The sequence below is a fragment of the Passer domesticus genome, chromosome 12, assembly GCF_036417665.1.
Source record: "Passer domesticus isolate bPasDom1 chromosome 12, bPasDom1.hap1, whole genome shotgun sequence".
Lineage (NCBI taxonomy): Eukaryota > Metazoa > Chordata > Aves > Passeriformes > Passeridae > Passer > Passer domesticus.
Window position 1 is genome coordinate 12,891,430 of NC_087485.1, and position 22,696 is coordinate 12,914,125.

General features: G+C 37.1%; 1 long non-coding RNA gene across 2 annotated transcripts; it reads right to left on the reverse strand.

The window, feature by feature from the left end:
* Positions 1-1,459: 1,459 nt before the first annotated feature.
* Positions 1,460-22,054, reverse strand: LOC135279283 (uncharacterized). 2 transcript variants are annotated; one of them, XR_010346580.1, is made up of 4 exons: positions 21,659-22,054; positions 18,993-19,237; positions 16,034-16,127; positions 1,460-2,558 (listed from the first exon to the last, which is right to left on the reverse strand). It is a non-coding gene; the product is annotated as an uncharacterized LOC135279283 (long non-coding RNA). The 2 variants fall into 2 exon arrangements; XR_010346581.1 differs by lacking the exon at positions 1,460-2,558 and adding an exon at positions 15,806-15,828.
* Positions 22,055-22,696: the final 642 nt, after the last annotated feature.

Below are 22,696 nucleotides of genomic sequence, written 5' to 3' on the forward strand. Positions count from 1 at the left end.
TTATAGGAGGTATCCCCATCCCTCACTTGAGTTACAAACAAATCACACCTTGTTCTAAAGCTGGATAATGCTGTGCAATGCACAAATAAGATATAGGCTGAATACTTAATATTTTGAGCCAACCATAGGGAACAATAATCCTGTTCATGCTTCTCAGGTATTTTACCAGCTATGCTGATATAGCACTATTAAAATTCAGGAACATAAAAATCCTAATGCAACCACTAAAATTTTGGCAACATATTTTTAATTTAGATAGCTACTTTGAATGCAAAAGTATCTTACTTAAATCTATTCTGGCAAATAGAGCTACAAACCTGAAATGCAAGCATAATTTTCAGCAAATCACCAGCTAATGATTTGAGTACTTGAATTAAAGACAGTCAAGCACACATCAGGTATTTACTTCATCAAAATACCTGATGTGTGCTTGACTGTCTTTAATTGTGGGGTTTTCCTCTCTTTTTACAAGGATTTACAATAAAAACCTGGTATCAGTTATGTGATAATAAGGTGCCACAGGTTATGTGACACCTACTTATCAGACAGTGCAGTAAGTAATCTGCCATAATGCAGAAGCCTGAATGCTGACCTCTTCTTTTCCACTCTTAACCACTGCATATAATTTTACTGACAATACAAGAATCCTTCATGTTGTAGAAGTCAGAACTGTGTATGCACCACCCTTTCCTCAGAAGAGATATAAATCTAAGTCCTGGGTTTATGTAACATAATAAGTAAAGCCAAGTACATTTCCTGGGCAGTTCCACTGAACTCATCATAAACTTTAAATATATCTGCATATAACACATAAATACTAAATTTCTTAATTTCTCTCACAAAGATGCTACATGAAACAAGGATGCCACATTTAAGCTACATTTAAGCTCTGAAAAGGCTCTGTTTTGGCATTGTTCAACTTAATAAAAGAAACAGTACTTTGATATTAGTAACAGTTCATAAGTGGTGACTATAAAGCTAAAAAAGTATCAAATACCTCATAGAAAAAAATATGTATTCAAAGACCAGAAAACCCAAGAAAGAACTACACCTGGTATCAAAATCTATAGGGCCAGCATGACGTTGGAAACATGCTGATCAAATGCTCATCTCTCCATAATGCAAAGGGATGGCTCTTATCATTCCAGAGACTGCTTATCACTTGAGGGCCCTTTTGCAAAGATTGTTCTTTGCATGATCAGTCTTCCAAGAGTTTCACATCACTGAAACATCCAGCTATTATTTATATTTGATATTAAATTTTCCATACAAATTTAATGATCTTCATCTTTGGGCCTCTCATTTTAAATATTTTGGAAACATCAAGCTGAAAAGCTAGAAAGCTGAAAAACAGAGTTCTACATTTACCAGGGTAAATAAGTGTAGGCTTATATCAAACATATTGACATGTTTGAGAAAATAAAGTGGCCATATTTATTCACATTGCTATCCTCTTTTCAATACCCTGTGATAACTACATTCTCAAAAGACCAACTCACTAAAGGCATCTTTCTAAATTCCAAATAAAGAACATCAAAAGTGCAACAGAAAGTGAACATGGATGATCAAGACGGCATTTTTCAAAAGTATTTATGATCAACAGAAACAAATTTTACACAGACATTTTTTTCCCATTAAAAAACTTACAACCCATAAAACCAGAAGCACAATAGATTTTATTTCATGTTAGCATGAGCTGAATTGTATTGGTTTATTGAAATGACATGAAGTTTTTCTTTTCCCTCAGATCAATGTGTAAATGTGTCAGTGTGTCACAGGAGTCCCCTGGCAAGAGGCAGGTAACAAGAGATGTCTGTATGTAGTGCATTCCAAATGAGCAACTTCACAATTGCAAAAGCAATTTCCTTTTAAAGACACCATTTGGTTCAGAAGCAAGTGCTTTATTGTCCCATTAGAGTTTTCTTGAGCACGTACAAATATTGAGTTGGTAATTTCCTAAGCATGTAGATGGTCCTGCTGGCTATTCTGAAGTTTTTCTAACTTAGCCTACAAAAGTACTCAATAAAATTAGATATTGCTACCAGGGTAAAGATGAAACAATGACTCGCTTGCTATGGGGAATAAAGGCAAAACCACTCAGCATCATACAGGATCATATCCTGATTGCTGGATGTGAAGTAGTAACCAGAGAACCATACCTAGTCAAATCCAATTGCTTGAGCATCAATTTTAGGTTTAGAAATTATACAAATAAAGAAGTTCAGAAAGAAGCAGTAGATGCACCCCACAATTCTCCTTTCCATCTCATATGTTTCATATTTTGATAAAAATAATTTCAGCTTTTTGCACCTTTTTATCTTTTGTGGCCTGTGTCCATTCTGTATAAATACAACAAAACTAATTTGGCTGAAAGCCAAAGCTTTGGCAGGAGACAGTGGAATCCTATTGGCCAAATACATTCTGAAAGATGTGCATACTTCACAAGTCCAGCTCAACTGTCCTGATGATCAGTCTTTTCCAGAAATCCCAGCTAAAGCTTATTTCAGTGAATTTTTTCATTCTAACTCCAGTGTAATGATCAGAATCCAGTATGTACTCTGAAGAAAATGAGGAAATAGTTTTGAATACATAATAATTATCTACATTTCTTTATGCTAGAGCAAGTTTTTGTAGGTAACTATAAAAAAATTGATAGCAATCATGGAAAAAGTAAACTTACTCAGACATCATTCCTTATGTATCTCATCTAGTAATTATTAAATAATTTGTATTTTTGTCAGAAGGATTTGTTCATATTGTCTTATTTTAACAACACCCACAGAGTTCTAGTACCCTAGTGGTATATGCCAAGCCAAGTTATCAATACAAAAAGAAAAAAAAGTTATACGAAAAAAGTATTTAGCAGAGGAAGTAATTATCAAGATAACCTTCTACCTTCTACAAACATCATTCACTTCAAGTAAGGAATCTGGATGGCTTGGCTGAATATACAATAATGGTGCACATAAATATCTGTGACACAGGAGACAAAATTATTTGACTGCCAGATAGCAGGTGGTGCAAGTTCTTGTTAGTTTTCTAACAGTTGAGAGATTGTTAACTATTTTTATCAGTGTTGCAAAGTTATTTCATCATTCTCAAGTCTTTGTTTTGCTAGGTAAAATAAAAATAAAAATACAAAGCACAATATGTTCCCACTCTAAAACCTTTGCATTAGTAACAGATGAGAACTATGGAACTGATTTTCTGAAATGCACAGGAGATCTTTGAAATGAAACAATATTTTTAGAGAACTTGTATAGATCTAAAGCCTGTGTGGGTGTCAGAAGCTGCTGAATAGAAAACCTAAGGAGTGCTCTGGAAAGGATGGTAAAAGGTTTGGGAGTGTCATGTGAAAGTAGCCCTGCATTTAATCAATGTTAGTCTGACCAGAAGAGAGCTCTAACAAGTGAGCAGCGGTAACGTTTGTCTGGAACGCTCCTGCTGAGTCTCTTGACTAACTGAAGCAACTTATTCGTCCAACTGGATGTACTCAAAAATAGCTTTAAGGGAGAAAGGACATAGAGACAAATATTTTTTAGCTAGGATCCTCATAAACAGCCATCCCTGAGAGGAATGAAGATGAACAGTCCACTTTATTGTTATAAATAAAATGAAGCACCAACTAGGAAAGAGACATAGCATGTGGGCTGGATTGGTGGAGCAGGTTGGGAATGTTCCTGCTTATCATATCACACAATATAATACAGGGGGAGATGGAAATTTTACCTATTTGATTCTTTAATGTAAATTAATTTTTTTACTTGTCAAAATTTTATCAAAAACCCAGTGGAAAGAACAGACTATTATTTTTAAAAGTAAACAAACAAACAAGACAGCTTTGATTTGAAATGAAAACAAACAGCAGTGAAAGGATAAGCTTTCATCATTTTGGAGACCTTGGCATTCTTGCAGATATATTCATGAATTAATCATTGAAAAACTTAAACTGAAAAGATCATGTATTTTCCAATGCAAGTAGTCTCTAAAGAGTGCTCAAAATGGTTATTAAATTATAGTCCTTTAAAGTCCTTGCATCAAGAATCTGTTTCACACACAGCTGACTGAAAGGATAGCATGATTCTAAAGCCCCTCTGATCTTACAAAACCAAAGAAAATTGTGAGCAGGCACTAGCAGTATGTCACCATGTATAACAGTACTAAAATCTGTTAACAAAACTACCATACACATAGTAAACAGCAGGAGTTTTGGAATGCCATGCAGCTTTTAAATTATTAGCACTAATTAGCCAAATCAAAAAAAGAGATCAGGAAACACATTAGAAGTGAAGACAAGTCTACCTGTATTGCTGTGTCAAAATTACATTTCCAAACAACCAATTAGTAAAGACAACCTTTCAGCCCAAGGAGCCATATGTAAAGTGGGACGGCTTCATTACAGTGGCTCCCTAATTAAAATGTAAAGGCTGCTGATCATTGCATAATTAAACAACATGTCATGTGGTTTCATCTGGCAATTGCAAGCAGCTAGGCCTGAAATCATTAATGACTAAGATGTCGTCTAAATGAGTCCAGAGACTGTAGAACTACATTCTGTCAGAATGGAGAGCATCCTGTGGTCATTATGGAGATAATATCCTCCAAAGGGACTGCTCTGTACAAAATGCTGAAGTTCTTTCTCTCAAAATGACTTTGACTTTTTATATCCAGTTTTCTTACTAATTAGCCCAAAAGAAAAAGGCTAGCAGGGCTAATTAACTTCCAGCTACAGCAATCTAAATGTGAAACTGAAGAACCAAAGATTTTCCCTGTGGACATTCTAAACGTTTTTCATAAGTTAAAGCTCTGCTATTGAGAAAATATTTTTAGGTAACCTTATGCCTTGATTGAGTATTCCTTATGTGGCTTCCCACTTTGCAGACTGCCCAAGGATCAAAAGCACTTGCAGCACCAGTTCTCTGTGTTCTGCATACCACAGACCATCCATTCAGCCTTCACAGGTGATGCACAGAGATACTAAAAACAAAACAGTGAATTTGTAGTTCCATGAATTTACTGGAGAATTTTGGGGGTTGGAATTGTTTTGCAAAATAATAATCCCAGTCACAAGAAAAGCATGTCTTATGAAAACACACACATTCCCCAGTCTATGCTGTAGGAGTTTCAAAGTGTAATGGACAAAGTAACCTGAGTTCAGACTCCTTTGAAAAGCTCAAAAAAACCAGCAGATGTGCTAAGTTTGTATCTACAATCCTATCACTTTCACTCTGAGTACAGCTACAGTCTGACTCAGGTTTGGAAGAATTCTTTAGGTCATTTCCCAAATCAATAGACATAGCAGCCATTATTTAGCATGGAGCTAAATTCCAGACCAGTAAAGTAAATTTGCACTTAATTTTAAACTGTAGAGTATGATTGGACATGATTTTTCTTCTTTATACTATTCATTTTTATCAACACAATGTACTCTGAATTCTTTCTCTGGTAGGACCAGTCTGAGAGCTGGCTATAGTTCAGTGAAACCCTGGCAGACAAGTCCCTTCCCTGCTCAATGCAACCATCCTTTCAGTTTTGAATTTATCAATCATGCCACAGCTAATTGTCCTACAAATAGATTAAAATTAAATAAATATGAAATCATGGTGAACACATGGATATGTTTCTTTTCTATATAACACGAATAAAACAAAATTTGGTTCTGAGTGGGACAGAGTGTCCCAAAGAATTTTTTAACAAAGTATCTTACTGACAGCACATTGAGTACAGAAAAATGTGGCAGCCAAAATGCTCTCAGCAAAACCTCAGATGTGTTCATAGGCAATAGAAGTTCTTTTATTGAGAAGACTTGTTTCCCAGGAAGCCAGAGTTTATTTCTGTTCTTTTTCACCAGAAAGAACAGACCCAAGACAAGTTTTTCTTCAACAAGATAAGCATTCTCTTAGATTCTTCACATCAGATGTGTTAACTGGTTTCAGTTAGAAGACATGGTGTTTCACAGCACCTAACACAATATTGCAAATGGAAGGCTGAACAAAACTGTGGTGAAAATAGTACTAAAATATAGGGATTCTAAAGAAATGGATTAACCTACACTGTTCTGCTAATACCAAGATGTCTCCTGGAGTCTGAAAAAATCCCCGATATACAACCCTGCTGGCGTTATTAGGCATGATAATTCTCAGTTTAATTTTCACCATTCAGTAAATGAGGAATTTATGCCAATCAATACACTTATGTATATATACATATATTTCTACCATATGTTACATCATATCTACAGGAAACACTGGAATGTACTGGCAGAATGGAAATAATGGGACTGACACTGACAGTCACACTGGAAATGTTCACTCAAATGCTCGCACTCCTTGAGGATATATCTGCAAATTTTTGGAAGTGTGAATGTTTTTGTCGCGTTTATATCTTCCCTGTAAATATCAAGTTCCACAAAATTTAGCCTCAGATATGGGTACTTCCTGCAACTTCCTGTGGAATTAGGATCATGTGCTCGTTTTACCACAGAAGTGGTCATTCCCAAGGTCAGCTTTACCCTATCTACTCATAGTCCTCTGTCTCCCATCCCCAGTCCATCCACAGATCACTCAAATTGCTGCTTTTATTCACATAAAGTGACTCGTTTTTATTGCCTGATCTTGCAACAAGTTGGGTGTTTTTGCAGTCAGAGGGACCTCAGCTGCCAGGTTCTTGAATGCAGGCATTGCTTGCAGGGTGGGCTGGACATCCTGGAGAATGACACGTAAAACACTCAACTAGCATTTCATGAAATTACCATCACTGAGAGCAGTGCATCCACTAAGGGCCACAAGCAGTGCTCTGGGAACTCATGGGAGCTTTCTGCTGTGCCAGTACTGCCCAAACCATTTTGGGTTTTTAGCTAGTAAGATGTATCTTCCCTTCAGTGCTCCAGCCAAACTTAATTACTTGGCTTACCCCGAGGCTGCAAACTGAGGTAGCTTCAAAATGAGGGTGGCTTATATTAACTATATTTTAATTACTGTCTTCTCCACCATAACAGTAATGGTGGTTCTGTTAATCAAAGGAAATTAATTTCCCTTCACTCAGGTCAGCAATAAGCCTATTTTGGACTTTCACAGGGAGAAATTCCTGCTATTTTTTTAAAATATAGATATTATATACATATATATCTGCTTTCTTAAAAATTAAGAACATCCATGGAAATCAGGAATCATTGGTCTGTAAACACAAGATGCACCCAGATTTTCTACTATCTCCTGGCTGGTTAGATTATAATTAGAAAATAAAAAGAGCTATTAATTCTTCTCGTCTGTAGAAATTCAAGCTTCTGTGCAGAGGACTACAGTTAAAAGCTGAAAATGAGCACTGCTCTAATTATTTCATGTTTTATTTTCAAACTCATTTTCACATTTATTGAAATTCTTCAATGCAGCTGTGGAGCTTGCTATGACTTTTTTGATTCCAACTGAAGAACCATAAGCACATCCCATACTTTAGCCAAATGACGCCTGTCAAACTAGAGGTCAAATTCATCCCAGCTATCTCAACAAGTAAAATAATTCCTAAATATCAATTTAAAGATCTTGCAGCTAGAAAGACAAATAAAACAGACCTTCACAATGTCATGAAAGTACAGAAGAAGGATTACAAGAATCTGTGAAGTCCAGAACCCTTTAAACAGTGCTGTTTGCTATGGAGCATGACAATATCAGAGAATGTTGAGAGAGTGATTCTGCTGGTCACTCGTCAAATATTCTGGACTATAGAAGACCAAAACAGATTTTTCTGTGCTTAATTTAGTGCTCAGTGTTAAGCAAAGAGCTGTTTAACTGAACCTTCAAACTTCTTTTTCTAGAAAGGAAAAACATTTGTTTGAAAGAGGAAAATATTTAAGTTATTTGTGGCAGGATTTTTTAAGAAATATCTGCCCTCGTTGCACCTCTTATACTGCTAGGCAGCATTAGAACTGTGTTTCTGTCCCTATTTTAATGTTGTATGCTGGACTTAGGTCTGATCTGAAGGAATTACAGATCACATACCATTGCCACTCAGAAATTGCTACTTCTAAGTCCTACAATTTAATAAAATTTAAAGGCAGATAAATAATTAATCCCAGCCTGAAAATGTCAGCCAAAAATGAAAGGCAAAGGAAGAAACATTGGTGTGATTACCTAAAAATTCAGAGTTGAATCTCCACAGAGATGGTGAAAGTCAGATGGACAACATCATTTCACGTCCCAAATAATGTTTTCAAATAAAACAATTATTATGTAGGCATATATTGGGAAGATTCCAGCTCTCCACTGGCTAAGAAAGTTACTGAGTAGCACCCAGGTAAGATGCTTTGGAAGACTAAAGTAATTGTGAAAATGATCACAAGTAGAGCAAAAGTCACCAGCATAATTTTTTTCATATTTTAGCCCTTGCTAAACTTAATTTTCTCCAATCCTGTATGCCAGCTAACTAGGGGGGGATTGAGGCTTGTATATTAACTAAGGATTAACTCATTTTTCCTCAGTTACTTGGGTAATTTTGACCGGTTTTTTTTTACTTTTTTTTTTTTTTAAATAAGGTCTTGGTATTAAAACAAGTACATTAGAGGAGTTGAAAAGAGACAAAAGTCTTCTCATAATATTCAGGTCAAGGTCCTTTTATGGAGCTTGCTGATTATATAACTCCATGTATTTTCATATTCTAGGACTACAGTGGGAAAAAAGGCTCAAACACATAATATCCTAGACTTTCTGACAATCAGTAATATGGCCCTGAGAAGATGATTCAAAGTCCACAGAAATCAATAGCAGCCTTACTCCATTTGTAATATTTGTCTTGATGCTCTTCAGTTATTCATCTGATACGAGTAAATCAAAGAACACATGACAAACTTTGCAATTTTTATTTAGAAAAGTTCTGCCTATTCTCTTTTGCTATTTTCAAGCAACCTACCACCAGGTTCACCAAACCTGAAGCTGAAGAATCTTATCTGCAGCTGATTATTTCATTTTGGAAAAAGAGCTGACTGTTCCAAAAAGTCTTGCAGAGGTACATGGAGACTGTCAACTCTTCAAAGAGAACCGAGACAAGATTAAACCTAGACATTTTAAATATCATTATTGTAAATGTGCACTAAATTCAGTTGCTAATTGGATTAGAGTTTCACTGACTAGATTTAAACTACAATCCTGACTATGCAGTTAACCCAGGTATGAGGAGGTTACCTAAAGTAAATCCATAAATTATTGTGCTTCTAATGATATATTCAGAGGTCTCTGCACAACACTCAGCAATAAAAAACTCTCTTATGGAAAATAACTGCTGAACAATGACATCCACTGATACCGTAGCCTGCTATACCTCCTATTAGAAACCCCCCATTCTCTCCCACATTCATACCCCTGTAGTATCCTGTGGAGCATCTCCAGTGCATCTAAGAAAGGGTAAAAGCTTTGGGTTAATAATTCATTATGAATAGTCTACGTTTTCATGCAGTGTGTATCCAGGTGATACTATGCTTAATATAAATTCAAAATGTCAGCTTAAAAAAAAAAGGAAAGAAAGAAAGAAAGAAAAAAGAAAGTCTTCCTACCTTTGTTTTAAGTGTGAACCCTGAAATAATTTATTCATGGTACCATAATAAACTGTCAGCTATCTTGACAACTAAAAATTAAGTGCACTGTACTCCTTGGAAATTCCCAGAAATATTCCTTTTTTTGTTACAAAAAAGAATAGAGAGAAAAGACAACACATTGAAACCCACGGCCAGACTCCACATGCACAGAAACTTCATTCAGATGCCACTGCTTAGGATCTGTAGAGCCCTTAAGTCATAACAACCTATCAGGAAAAAATCACCTGAAGTGATCTCGGCATATCTAAAAATGTTCAACTGTCGTTTTGAAGCAGTAATTCAAGTATTTAAACTCAGGCAAAAAAAAACTCTTGATGGAAAATACAAGGGAAAAAAGCATGTTAGTGGAAGAGAAAGTGCCTTAATTGGGTAGTTAGGAGTATTTGATAGGATTATAAAAAGGCAAAACTGTCAGAATGCAATTCTTCTACTGGCCATTGGCCAAAGCAGTGCAAATTTTAGAGGGAAGAATAAACCTCCACAATTATACAGCATCTCCCACATAAGATAATCTTGAAACAATTCTCGGCATTTCACTTTCGAGTGAGAGCAAATTTTCACTCACTTTATAGTTTCCCACTGAATTTCTTCATCATTTAAGTCTTTGTCTATAAAAGGAAATATGCCCCAATGAAAAGCCACTGAGAGCAGCTGCACCAACACATATGCCTGGTGTGGACAAGCAAGTATTCTAATTGCACCAGAATTTATTCTTTTTGAATCATTTCACTCTTGCAAAGTACCTGCACCAGAAGCTGTATCAATTCAGGTACACCAATGACTCAGCTGCAGCTGAAGCAAATGTCCATCCCAGAAAAGCTCTGGAATGATTAGAGGTAACAGGTCAGCAGCAGCTCCCTGCTGTGAAACTTTAATTCATCTTCAGCTACCAAAGTGCTTCTCTTCTCTACATGAGCCAAAACTTTCTCTCTCCCCAAACTCTAACCCTGGATTTTTAAAGGCTAACCATTCTTCTGACCTAAAAACCCTGCTATAAGTAAGGAGAAACTCACCAGGAAAGGAAGATAGAATGAAGATCCCAATACTGTTGAGCACTGTTGGGTTTATTTTCAAAAGAAAAAAACTTGCATTCCTTGATGTGAACCTTGAAGAGCTGTCAGAACTACTATCCATCCAGTAGAAAGATTCCTACTTAGTAAAATGGAGAGTCTCATGATAGAACTTCATACCTGCTGCCTCTGACAAGTAAGGAAGCTTTTTTTTCCCCATGCTGGTAGCAAACATTTCTAAATATTCTGTCATTACAACTTCTATATGAAACAGCACAAAGGAACACACAAGAAAAATTAGGTTGTATATTCAGAGCTACATTTCACTTGACCTTAGCTTTTAAATGGCGACTGATAGATTGCTAATTTGTTGCTTTATATTCTATATATATTATATACAAAAAAATATATATACACTATATATATACACACTGTATATTATATATTGCCTACATATATTATATTCATATATTCATATATGCTATGTATTGATATATAGTATATTTAAAATGTATTTATATTATATATATGTATGTATCATATATATGTCTCTCCTGCACAGTAGACATTATGTGTCATGCAGTTTGCTCATTGCTACCTCAACTTTTTTTATTTGATCAAATGAAAAAATATTTGCATTAAGAAAGCTGCTTTGAACTAAGTTTTTTATAGTACATAGTATTTGTTACAATCCATTCTGAGAAAGAAAAGAAAATACGGAAGTCCAACAATGCAAATGTAGGACTAACACCTTCAGATCAGGATTTCTCTTTCCATTCCCTTCGCTTCTACTACCAATATGACTTTCTCAATCAACTTGGCAAAGTTACACAGACAGCAGAGAAGTAGCAACAATGTCAGAATCATTTCTGTGAGGTCCACAGGGACAATTTCAAGCAGATGAAATCATAGAATCATAGTATTTTAGTTTAGAAAAGACCTCTAAGACCAGTGAGTGAAACCATTAATCCAGCACTGCCGAGCCTGACTGACCCTTCAGACCCTTCACAAGCTTTGTTGCCCTTCTCTGGACATGTTCCATCACCTCAGTGTCCTTCCTTTATTAAGGCACCCAAAAATGAGCACAGGATTTGAGGAGTGGCCTCACCAGGGGCCAATACACGAGGAGAAGAATCCCTTCCCTGGTCCTGCTGAGCATACTGTTGCTGATACAGGCCAGGTATCCTTGGCTTTCTTGGCCACCTGGGCACACCTGGCTCGTGTTCAACTCTTGTCAACAAGCACCTCCAGGTCCTTTCCTGCCAGACACTTTCCAGCCACTCTGCCCCAGCCTGGATCCCTGGATGGGGCTGCTGTGGACCAAGTGCAAGATCCAACACTTGGCCTTATTGAACCTCAGACCACTAGCCTTGGCCCACTGATCCAGCCTGTCCCACTGCAGACCAACACTGCTGCCCAACTTGGTGTCACTGCAAGGAGACTGATGGTGCACTTGAACCCCTTGTCCAGATCATTTACAAAGGTATTAAACAGGACTGGTCCCAACACTGCACTCAGTTTTTATCCAGCAAACAAGGCACCTATTCAAGCCACAAACAGCCAGTTTCTCCAGGACTATGCTGTGGGAAATTGTGTCAAATGCTTTGCTTAAGTCCAGGTAGACAAGATCCACAGCCTTACCCTCATCTACTAAGTGGGGCACCTTGTCACAGAAGGAGATCGAGTTACTCAAGCAGGAACTGCATTTCATAAACCCAGGGTGACTGGGCACAATCCCCTGGTGTCCTGCACGGGCCAGGTGATGGCACTCAGGATGATCTGCTCACAGCAGTCAGAAGAAATACCTGTCTTGGGTTTTATCCTATAATGTTTTATCCTATATTGTTTTATCATAACTGCACATTAAATATTAATAACTGCAAAAAGGACAGAGAAAAAGGCCTCTTGACTTATCCTGAGGTTGGCTGCAAACTGGGAACCATGACATTTTGAAGTATATACCTCTTAACTGTACCACTTTCAGGGGCAGGCTAATGTATTTAAGTGACATGTAGTATCCTCACATTTTCTATCCCTCACTGGAGATTTTCAGCTTCCAGGTCAGAATTTCCAAACCCAACAGATAACAACATCAGATATTCCAAATTTGGGGGGGAATAGTTGGTGCATAAAAAGGGATCCTTTTTAACAACTGATCAACCTCCAAGTGACAGTTTATTATCAATAGCTGAAAAACACACTTATGCCACAAGTGGAAGTTACCATCCCTTGATGCTGTAACCCTGTGAGGAGGATTAGCAATCTCAGAATTTGGTATCTATTGCAAATATTTGATATGGTGTGTTACAGTACGAATAACAGCTTAGTGCAATACATGTTATTGGTTCACCAACAAGGAGCACACCCTTCAGCTCTCACACGGCTTCTGTGTTCTCAAATACAACAGCCTAGCTATTAAAAAATAAATTGCCTTTTTTTAATGTCATATGTGTGACATTTGAAAAAAAAAAAAGCACTTCCTTTCTTCTTTCCTTCTTCTGCGTCACTAGAATAATTTCTTCCTCCTCAACTCACATTTAAACACATTCTACTCAACACAGCTTCAGTGTATGAAACTACCATAAATGATGGTGTCTTCAATTCCTACTATTACCTGTTCATTATCTAAAACAATTAAAACTTAAGGGAAATTACAAAGAATATCTGTGAAAGACATGCTGCAGGAAGATTTTCAAAATTACTCTTCTAAGATTGTAAGGAGTGTAATTACTCTGACAATCCATCACTGTCTTTTGTGTGTCATGAGATACAGCTGTTACTGTTGGATTCATGATATTCTGCACATCTCTTACCTGTAACAAGCCAGCAGGAGCTGAGCTCAGCCACTGCGTGCTCTTCTATTGTGAGCAAGCTCAGCCAAAAGACAACTTATATCAAACAAACTGGAGAAAATTCAAATACCAGCACATACTACAGAGACTAGCTGTCTCTTCATTTAAATGTAGGAGCAGGATTGAAACTACCATCAAATTTACCCTTGGTGCTATGAAGACCAAATAAAGTGATCATGAGCAGTCCTGCCATGGAAATGATGCAATTACACACATATTTTTTATATAAGCTTTCATGGGAAGAGTATAAATGGTTTGAACTTCTTCATCTATGTGGTTTAACTTCCTTTTTTCATTCAAAAATATTAAATCCAGACTCAAAAACCTACTTTAGATTCCTACCAAACAGCAGTACTCTTCCAAAATAGCATTACACGACTGTTATTTCTATTCAAGTTTTTCTGCCCTTTAACTTGCACACACTCCATATATACCGAAAAATATTTTTGTATGATTACTGCTATGATAAACACAGGTCCCAATATCAAAACATAAAGCCTGAGATATGGGAGAGATTCAATGTTCTGTTCTTAACATGAGCATGAATCATTCTACCTGAATAACCCTAAACCAAATCATTTGTGAAATCAGCATATACCTCACATCCCACCCAAAATATTTGATGGGTCACCACCTTCTCCACATGGACAAAAAGAGGAAGTACTCACGGTACACAATTGGAAACTTTTCTTTTTTGTTTGAAGAGTATGGAGAGTAGTAAACTTGCTATAAATCTGTTCTTCACTTACAAACCAAAACATTCAATGCAAATTAAAGAGCAATGTTTTTCAAAGAAAGAAAAAAGTTAAAATTTTTTCACTGACAATTAAGAAAAATTATAAATAACATATACATTATAAGTCAAGGCAACAGCTACAGAAACAATTTATTTACATGCTGCTAGTTGTTTAATCATCTTTAAATTGCCTTTGAAAATTAAATTTTAAATGTTTTCCTGATCTCAGTTTTTTTTCAAGTAAATATTATGTATATTAATAGCTTGCTTGCTTTGTTTCCACATTTCATAAAGTTTCTATGGATTTAGACATTCCAGGATTTATGTTTACTGGTTTGAAATCTGTATGAGGGAGCAGAGATTCTATGAATTACAAAAATCAACTAATAAATCAACCAAACAAAAAATGCTTGCACTGCTTAAAAAACATAATCAGAGGCTAAAGAGCTAAGCTCAGACAATAAGTAAATTAGATTTATGTCTTGCATGTAAAGATCACTGATAACTAAAGCTCACTTGTCTCAATTTATTTTAAGCAGAAGTGAGGGCAGTGGCACTCACGAAGAGTCTAAAAATAATAAATTACATCTTATTGCACAAAGTCAAAGGTTAAACTTATTATTGCTCACCACAGGCCAACCTTAACCCCAGGATTAATGCCATAAACAAAACAAAAATTCAGTTTGCACACATAATGCACGAGGTTAATGTCTCTGAAGAATTACAATAGGGAAATGATGCCCCCTACTGCTCCCAGAAAATGTTTCTGTATAAACACAATATTTTGGTTCAAAGGGAATTATCATGTACAACCAATGAACATGTATTTTCAAACTAACTAGTACTCATTAGCATGACATATGCCAAGGACAATTTATTTCTTCTTTGGACTTTAATTAAAATATATGAAGGGCCTTTCCTTGTAGAGAAAACTCTCAGGGGCACAAACAGCTAGAGAGGATATAGAATCTAAGTTTCTCAGGAATTACACATTTTGGTGAAGAAAATATGAAGATTAAATTCAATTTTTTTGTCTTCATGCATTTCTGATTACATCAAACTTCAAATAACTTTTATGTAGCAGTGATACTTTGCAAACAGCAAAGTTGATAGAATGGTGTTTGATGTCTGGTAGCAATTTGACACAATTTGACACAATTCATTGAAAGCTAACAAAGCCCATACCATGCCTTGGAGTTATGGAAAACCACAGCTCAATTCCTAACCCAGTTTTATGGTTCTGGTATCACAGACACTGTTGTAATGGATTTCTTGATGGGCAGGTAAAGCAACAAGGTTATTGTTTGAATTACTTTTCAGGGAAAGAGCTCAAATACTGAAGAGCTTTTACAGGTGTCTCATTTGTTCTGCTTTCAAGCCACAGTAGACCCAATGATATCAATACTGTTAAGTCATGAGTTCCACCAGTGTAAGTGAAAAATAATCCCCAAATTCTTAAAGATATTGGACACAGTGAATTTCTCTATTTCAAAGTAAACTACATAAATATTACTGGGTACATTGTTGCCTTTGATTTGACCTTCAGCACCCTTGTGACTATTCCTAAACATATCCAATCTTAAAACTGCTATCACCTACCTTTGCTCAAGGCTTGCAGAGTGAAATGGTTGCAGTTCACAAGTTCTTATGCCACAAAAATAACCAAAATAAAATCAGTAAGCCAAGTTAATGAGCTGACATAACAGGCATGCTTTTTTATTTACTAAGTCCTATTTTTTGACAAATCTTACCATGTGTGATGTTATTTAGACAATACTATTGTGGCCTTGCATTGGTCATTTTCAGCTCAAAGCACAGTGAAACACTGATACAAGAGGAACATTTTTACCTGATTCTTATGAGGATGCCTCTGCAGTTGAGTGTGAGAAGAGAAAAAATTTTGTCGTTCCTTGTCAGAGCACACAAAATTGAAATTGCAGCACCTGTATATTGGGAAACAGTTGGTTAGAACCATTTCTGCTCATTCATATTAACTTTACAGCTCAATCAACAAGAGGAAAAAGTGTTCATGATGGTTTACTGTTTCAAAATGAACTGGACCCAAGACAGGCCCAGTAATGAGGTTTAGCAAAATACAAATTCTATTCAAACTTGTAAGATTGTATGTCATGAACATGTGCATCATGTTTTCCCAAGAGCATATTTTCAAATAAGTTCAGAAATCAGGCTCCATCCCAGAGTTTTCTTTTTCTTTTCACTGTTGATGTTTTCTAGCAGGAAGTTTGGCCCTCACATTACTGCCTGAGTAACACTGGTTTAGGTTTGCAGTACAGCTATGCTCTTCTAATAAAAATAGAAATAATAATATAAATCTCCATGGATTAACTGGACTTAGAAGTAGATTTACATAAATACATAATGTTCTATGGTCAAAGGAGATGATTTTAAACCAGTCAAGAGCAGGCATTGTCCAGGGAGGAAATTCAAATAATTGCATTTTATGTCCAAGGAAAGTTGCATTTAACTGTGCTAAAATACAGCTCAAATGCATTGGGGATAGTCCTGACTTATACATATTTCTACATGCATGATGGAAGTGTGTTGTTTAAGGATTTAATAGTCTGGAGAAGGCTGCAGACTGACAGCAGTATGAAAATGTGGGTAACATTTTGACAGAGGTTTGAAAAATTTTATCAGTCATATAAAGCAAATTACCTTCAACTTATTTTTCCTAGATATTGATGTAGGACTCTCCAATAAAATACTATTACTTGTAGTGGAATAAGCTGAAATGGGATGGTATCATCCTGAAAACATTTTACTGTTTTTCTATCACTGTGAAACCAAGCACATAAATGAAGGCATCCCATTTCTCTAACTATGCTTTCTAAATGTGAAAGGGTTGAAGCAATTTCCAGAGGTCTCTATCTAGAAAAAGCCTTCCACTGATATTTTACTGAACTGCCTTTGCGCTGACACACGCAATAAAATACATTGGAATCAAATGTAAATGCATCATTGTGCTTTATGTAAAGAAAATCAGCTTAATTTGCTTTTTCACCACTATTACACAAGCCTAACATGCCCAATTGTTGTAACTAAAAGTTTATTGAAATTGTTGCAAATATTCCCATTTACATCAGCTGATTAATAATTCAGCTGTTTCCGGTAGTATTATATCAAGCCTTATTCTCACAGGAAGCAGTCCTGAGTCCAATTTTTGACTGCAGTGTTTTCCTATACCCCTCAAGAGAGGATCAATTACAGTGTTAATATATCAGAAATATCTTCACACACTTTGACAGTGTAGAAATCACTGTATGTACAAAAAGTCTGGCCCAGCTTACTCTCCATACACAAAAGTTTAAAAATCTTGGTGTATTCAGAAGGAATTCTCATTTGTAATTGAAGAAAAAATATTGTTCTATAAAAGAAAATACAAACCAAGTACTACCATACTGTTCCAGGCATTAAAATAATACTAAAATTTAGGACCAGATTCTGTAAAACCTGACAGAAGTAAATCAGCATTTAGTCTGCTCAGCAGTCAAACTGAAGTCAACAGGACCAGACATTCAGCTGAATATTCACTTTTCTTGGTCTTAACCTTATAACAGATTTTGTGCAAGTTATCTGCAAACTGACATAATTCAGACATAGATGTCTCTATACCTATTGTCATCCTGCTTTGCACAAATATAAAAACAAAAAACACATCACCCAACAGTAAGGTTTACTACAGACTGCACCTTTTAAAAGCATTAAAAAGCCACTGTAAGCACATTTTCACAGCTCATTGCACCTCTTGCACCTTCCAATTACTGGTGCAACTTCCCACCCACTCTGAAACTGAACTGAACCTCCCCAACAGAGAGAACTCAGCTGTAAGGTCCTATTCTGTTAGCAGTCAGCCACCTAACAGGTACAGCACATGCAAGCACATTGCTCAGCAATTAACCATACCTAGTGTTTTACAGAAAAAAAAAAAAAAAAAGAAAATTAAATTCTGGTAGTCAGGGTAGTAGCAAAAAAATGTTTATGAAAATTTAAAAAAAACAAACACTTGGCTGAAAGAGTCATAAAACCTTAATGATGCTCAAGAGTCTCACTTTTGATAACCTATGAAAAATTATTTGAAAGAGCTTTATGAAATCCCTAGATTTTAGCAAGATTAGCAAGAGTGCTGCTTTAATTTTTTGTAGTTGCAGAAACTTTGACAAAGTACTCTATTTTAAACTAACTTAGAGTGGCACTTGAGCATGACTCACTTTTTGCATTGCTCAGAGCCAGCTGCACGGTGCTGACACCCCTTCAGATACCACTTGGCATTTCTGCAAGTAATTCAGTAGTGTTCAATCCCCTCTCACAATAAAGATGGTACTCTTAGGTTATCATTTGTTCTGTCAGTCATCCAAGTGAAGCTACAATGTTTAAATACACAGTAGTCACACAGTGTGGAACCTTTAAAATTACTGGTAATAATATAGCTAAATATTTACATTAGAAAAAAGCCCCACAAAACTGTCTCCTGGAACATTTCCCAGGCTAAATAACAGCCTTTGCCAATACACCTGCAGCTTTTTGTAACTAATTAAGAAACTTGAGCCAACACACTCAAAAAGCCTCAAAAAACCAAATGCAGAGTCCATTACTTGAAAAAAAACCTACCCATTCTCAACAATTGATGCATCTGTAATTGCAGTACTTTTTTCTTACTTTCATAGAGACTCAATTATTTACAAGATGTTATTTTGAAAAGAAATTGGAATTAAGAGAAGTAATTAACTCTAAAACTGAGGGATAGAATAAGTTTTGGTTATAGAAACTACTAATTAGAGAACCTATACCTTGGATCATTTTCAAAAAGTTTGCCTCTTGATACGAAACTTGATGATCTATAGGTTCACAAAGATGGCAGCATTGCAACAAATTGTCCAAAAGGGAAACCTTCTTCATCACCTTCTTAGTCACCAGGGCTTCAAATGCCTGTCACACCATAACTGGGGACTTGAACAAGATGTAGAAGTTTTTCTCTACAAAGCATTTTTAATAATTACGTTTCAAAGCATTTTTGGCTTTTTCCTCTGTAGTTCTGTAAACAACAAAAAAACAACAACAAAAAAATTTTAGTTAAAAAATGTACCAATATTTCCTAACAAGAATTTGGAGTTGCCTTAAGTTTCAGTATTATACTACACACAAAACTTGGGGACTTTAGTCACATTATTTCTATATCTTTCCTTCTGAAAGATATAGAATTTACTTGAGGTATCACTCTTAGAATATGTTACTATTTGTGCTAAGACTGCAAATTAAAGTTTTTGCTATTCATATTAATGCAGGATACTTCCTATACCCTAGTATTTTAAGTCTACCTCCTGCAATCAAACAAATATTTAGATTTATGCATGCAAATAACCTCACTGAAGACCATAGTACTGAAGATCAGAGCACCATCTGTAAAGTGCATTCACAGACTCCATAGCTCATTTACCCAGCGCGGCAACTGAAAAACAGTTTGGAAATTTGTTTTCCTCATTGTTTCAACCAGTACAGCTCCTGTTTCAAGTACACAGCCCAAACCCAAACTACTCAGGAAGACCCAGTTTCATAAAATCATTCACACAACCAATTTTCAATTGCAGAAATTCTAATAAAGAGCAAGCAGTTGCACCAGGCAGCTGAATCAAGCTATTGCAAAACATCAAAAAACCCCACACCTATTTACTCATCACCATCACAGAATTTCCCCAACAGAAATACAAATAATGAACTTGGCATCAACTCACATTCAGGAAAAGCTCTAATATATCCTGCAGATGTGCCAAGCAGAAAAGCAAGACCAGGCATTGGGTGTGTCAAATTCCTTCAACTGCTACCAGCAAAATATTGCACTTTTCCATCTCTAACATAAACTTACAAGATACAACCCAAGATCCAGGAAAGTGAAATTTCCCTTACAACTAAACAGAGCCTGTCACTTACTGCAAAATAAAATCCTCCCATAGGAGGAAAACAAAATCATTCTTTCCCAACAAATCCACTTTGTAAGCAGCCTATTGTAAGATGTCAGAGAATTTCCAGTGTTCTCAGCTTAGCTCACATTTAGGGTTTGGACATCTGCATTTGTGCTTATGGCAAGAGGCTTGAAATTACTCCTAAGTATGAGGAAGATTAAGTTAAGGCTGCACTTCCAAACCAAAAAAAAAAATAGGTAAAAATATGATATTTTTCTAGTCCGCATAATAACAATGCAGGGAGAAAGTTCCAACTTGTTTTAATAATTGTCCCGTGTATACAATAATTAGTAAACCTTTTCCATAGCATCTTTTTTTTCCACCTTAAAAGGGCTTTAGTTTGTCTTGAGTATTACAATGTCAGGTACTACCTAATCTCAGCAGGCTGGGTCAGAACAGAGCCACAACTGCTCACACCCACAGTGACCTCCCTGAGAGCAGCCTCAGACCACTACAATGCATTTGAATACAGATTTATCAGGAATATATCTAGAATTATACTCATACAATAAATTCAGCAGGGAAAACGTGTTTTATAGCATACAGCATGGCAAAATAGGCAAGAAATACCCACAGCACCAAGCATTATCCACATCATTTAGAAGTCAGTAAGCCTTCTTTTATATGAGAGATTCCAAAAGACTGTGTTGATGTGGTAGAAATAAATTTTCTTTCTGCTTTTGAATGATATTTTGTGTCCCAAAGTGCTGGCAATTTCATTTTTATTATGAAGTTCCTTCCTTAAAATGTCGTTTGTAAGTAATAATAGCTAAAAGAAACGACGGCTGCAGTGTCTGCGTTTTAACAGTGGATGGCACCAATCACCCCAGAAATTGCCTCCCTAAATATTAGATTACATTCCTATGTGTGAACCTTGTAGCATAATTCAACGGGAAAGCGAAATGCAAACGTTTAAACAACAAAAACAGGAAAAAAATTATTGTCTTCTGGGAAGTACTTTAGGGAAGCATCTTTCTTAAATATGACACTCCCTGTCAAAATCCTGTCCTGTGCAGAATGAGTGTTTGTGTGCAAATGCAGCCTGTGTACACAGATGTTTGGGTTTGTTTTTTGTTTTTTGTTTTTTTTTATTTTTTCATTTTACCACTGTCACAGACAAATATTTTATTTGGCTCAAAGAATGACTTCAAATTCAGATTGGAAAGTGTATACAGCAATACCCGGACATAAGCTTTTAGAGAGATTTTCCTATGGGCTAAGAACTGCAAACTGTCATTTGCTTAAAAAGTTCTAATAGGGATACAAGGGGCTGTATAAAATGATATTCTGTATTTCTGTATTAAGCCATTCCTGGTTTAACATACAAATAGATTAAAACAAAATATGTGCATTTCAATGCACAACAATATTTCTTTTCCCTTTGGAAGCTATATGTAATGAACAGCTCCTAAAATCCAACTTCACAGTGATGCTAAAGAGATGGCCAAAACAAGCAGGAATCAAATAGTTCCAAGGGGAACTTGGAAGATACTAACCTGTGTCTGGGATGGTGTGAAAGGAGGCATTTACTCCTTTGTACAACAGCTGGTCCGTACTGTCAGCTCTAGGCACTCAAAAGTCAGCAGCACAAAAGTGCCAGAGGTACTTTTTAAGACCTAATCTTAACCTTCCCTTAACCTTTAACAGTTTGGAGGTGGGGAGAGCTAAGTAAGAATGCGTCCTCTATGTTTTCCGAACTATCAGAGCTAAAGATTTGGGGATGGGAGCTACACTTCTGTCCCCTGCCGTCAGAAGGGATAAAACTTGCATTTATTTTTACATGAAATCCAAACTTGCAACACCAGAGCTGGCTGTGCCAAGAGTGTGTTACACCAAGGTTTCCCTGGCTGCGGTCGCGGGGTGGGGAGCAGCCTCTCCGCGGGGCTGTGCCGGGCGATAAGGGCCACGGGGAGTGCTCCCGTTGTCCCGGGACACACCGACGGGAGCGAGAGGGGCCGAGGGGCGGGGAACACCGGAGGCGGGACAGAGAGACCGGGAGGCGGGGACAGAGAGACCGGGAGGCGGGACAGAGAGACCGGGAGGCGGGGACAGAGAGACCGGGAGGCGGGACAGAGAGACCGGGAGGCGGGGCAGAGAGGGCCGGGCCGGGGAACGACCGGGAGGGCTCCGTGCAGTTGCGGCTCCTCAGCAGCACGGGCAGGGAGCCGCTGGAGAATGGAGTCTGTGGGCAATGCAGCTCCTGCGCTGAGTGACAGAGCTGGTCAAGGGACTGGAGCATCCCTCTTACGAGGAAAGGCTGAGGGAGCTGGGCCTGTTCAGCCCCGGGAAGAGACGACTGAGAGGGGACCTCATTAATGTGTATCAATATCTAAAGAGGGGGTGCCAGGAGGATGCACCAGGCTCTGCTCGGTGGTGAAACCGATGCATAGGAAGTTCCACCTGAATATGAGGAAGAATTCCTTTCCTGTGCAGTGGCTGCGCCCTGGAACAGGTTGCCCAGAGAGGCTGCGCAGGGCGGAGGTGCCCCAGGGCGGCCTGGGCGCGGTGCTTGTGCCGTGCGCTCCGGGACGGCC